Source organism: Biomphalaria glabrata, chromosome 1 (genome assembly GCF_947242115.1).
Source record: "Biomphalaria glabrata chromosome 1, xgBioGlab47.1, whole genome shotgun sequence".
NCBI lineage: Eukaryota > Metazoa > Mollusca > Gastropoda > Planorbidae > Biomphalaria > Biomphalaria glabrata.
Genome location: NC_074711.1, coordinates 69,971,739 through 69,974,953, shown reverse-complemented (window position 1 = coordinate 69,974,953; position 3,215 = coordinate 69,971,739).

The following is a 3,215-nucleotide window of genomic DNA, read 5'->3' as shown; positions in this document are numbered from 1 at the left end:
TTAAGATCCACTGACCTATATAGAACGTCTCGAAAGATTTTTTGTGTGTCTACTTGTAAAATATGATGTGGAATTAGATGCCGATCCTATAGAGCAGTGATTCCCAAAGTGGTCTATATAGACCCCCAGGGGTCTACGAAAGGGAATTGGGGGTCTATGAGATGTGCACGGGGTCTACGAAAAAGAATTTCAATTCAGCATGTCGTGACCTTAATTTTGACAATTGTAATTTTTTCATACACACATTTATGATTTGTACCTTAAGAAATCCTTAAAATTTTTATCCTGCTGATAGAATGAAAAATTGTGGGGTTTTTTTTAAATTTAATAACTATATTTAAATAGTGAGGTATTGTCTAGTTATAACTTTGACTACCAGAAATGTAGACTGTACAGTGTTAAGTATTTGAAATTGAACTTCATTACTTCCTTGTCAAACAAGCGAGTGTTAATGTGCCATTTTTTTTATGATGCTATGAGAACAATTAAGCTGGAAGATCATTTGAGATGATGCCAACCTGATAAAAAGATAAAGCGTTTTACTTTATCTCTTTACTTATAGTAAAATACTGAAAAACTCACACGATATGCAAATTATTGATTTAACCAGCCGTTGAAGAAATTGTAAAAACTCTTACACAAACTTATATCATTAAAAGAATTTCATGTTTGGGTATTGTGGCCAGTGTCTTGTTTTGGGCCTCTTGATGAAGAATGCAATTTTAAAGACATGGTCGGCATTCTCTGGTGACACTCCAAAAGGGCAAATTTCAATGGTCCTAATTTTTAGCTTCCAGAACATATGTTTTCTCATTATGATGTGTACGGTTCTGATGTGAAAAATTTTAGGTGGTTCTATCGGGATAGTTTATAGTTGTCATCTTTCTTGTATATCAAATGAGACCTTGTCCATTACTCGTTTTTACAATTTACTATTAGTTTCTTCATCAAGTGTATATTTGTTTTCTTACATTTGGCAAGTGTGTCAGCCTTCTATTTCAACATTGGAGAACAGTGTTCTTGCTGTTATTGAGCTTTACAAGGTCACACAGTTTTGTACAAAATCTTTTGGATGCTCCTTCAGATTATGTGGATAAATACATCCTAGCCCAAACCCCCGACAGGAGATGCGAACAGTCAAGGTGACCATTGTAACGGATGCATGTGTAATAAGTTGTATTTGAAGTATTTCTAAATACCTTGATAGTTCTAGATTAGTGCGGATCTTGTAAGATGTATTACATATGCGAGTTCTCATGCAATCCGCCACAAGACAGTATACGATAACAAACAGGATCAAAGGCTCAATAACTAAGTTCACTCCAGATGAAAAATATAAACAATCTTTAATGCAGAATTGGCCACAGTCCAGTCGGTCACTAACAATCCCTTCGAGAGCCTATCAATAACTGATTTAAAAGTCGACACTAATCTTTAACCCCCAGTCTATGTGGTCACTATAAAATGTGTGTTCACTGTCGGTCTATTATAGTACGTAACTAAACTAACTAAACTAAGTGTCTAACACCACCGAACGTCAGTCCAGTTATCATGAGTTGTTTTATTTAGGAGACATCAGAGTTTGTCAAGCTTTGAATGACTATTTTTTATATTGGCTGGAAAAAATGTAATTGTTTGGCGAACTTGGCCGATTCGCTAGCATGACAGCTGTTAGCTCCAGTGCTCCTATTTCTTCTCTGTGGTTGTCATAGAGCTCATTAGTTACAATGAACTTAATTTTTAAATTATTTTTTTCTCCATTGGGCCTTTCATTGAGTATTCCGGTTTCTCCGTTTGAGTTTGCTTTCTGAGAACCATCCAAGCAAACTCTGACCCATTGGTTGTTAGGGCAATGGATTTTTAGAAGAGTTTACTAAATTATTGAGCTCTGTTGGAATATAGTCAAATATTTCTTTCTTCTTATGTAAGTCTTTGCAAACGACATATTTCTGCAAACAACATATTTCTCTAGACAGCTGGCTGAGTCAACCTTGTCTGGTAATGATGTATTTTTTATTCAAATTATTATGGCTCAAGAAATCCACACAAAAAAAAAACTGCTCTTTGTGAAAACTTTTACTATGAAACTTAAAGCACATTAATATTTAATGTTTTGAAGAACTACTTCATAAAACAACAAATACCTATATGAAAAATTATCTCCGTAGCAACGGATGGTGAGCTTGCAAACCTTCAAAAACATACAGTTTCCAATGTGTTTAGTGATTGTCTGTTATACGTATTAACTATTAAATAATGGGTTTAAATTTGAATTTTGTTAATAAATTTATTTTAAATAATTAATTCAACTTAACATGTTTTTAATTACTTTTTCACTCCTCGTGTCACTGGTTAGAAATTATTTTACACAAAATGTTTAATTTGAAATTGATGAATTTTCAAAAATTCAATATAACTTAAGCAGGGGGTCTACGGAAAACCAGAAAACAAGCCAAGAGGTCTACGAGACAAAAAAGTTTGGGAACCACTGCTATAGAGTATAAGACCTTCAATGCTGAGACAGCTGGGACACACGTAGGCCTACGTCTGGTACATCTGTACTGTTCAATGCCTTTAGGAATGTTTAGATAATTACTGTTAACTTGTACGGAAGTCTTTCCATTTTTTTTAAATTTTGATTCCGCAATCAAACTCGTGGCTTGCCTTGTGACCGATCATAGCTCTGACCAATCAGGTGTGTCTGAGCTCCTGAAACGTTCATCTTCAAATTGATTCTTTGTGCCTTATCGATGTCCACTTGGTGATTGGACCAGGGGCGTAGCTAGGGAATTGTGGGCACGGGGGGGTGGACAAATCTCAAATCATATGGCTTCACGTCGTGCTTTCTATGCAATAAAGACATCTATAAAATAATCTACATCGATAGTGTCTAGTATTAGTGACTTCACTGACATTAAAGCCACGCTAAGCCTTTCTTGCGTCATTGTATTCCTTAGATAGTTTTTGATGAACTTGAGCTTTGAGAATGATCTCTTACATGACGCAATGGAAGTGGCCTGAGTTAGCAGTATTCGAATGGATGTCGCAAGGTTTGAGCACACATCATTACTATATGAAGCCAGCTTCCTCAATATGTCTCCTTGGTGATTGTGGCACTGGTTTGTTGATGAAAAGTGCTCGTGCATCAATGACATCATTGAACAAGCAATTGGCCCTGTATTTCATCAAACAGGAAAAGTAACACAGTTTTTCAT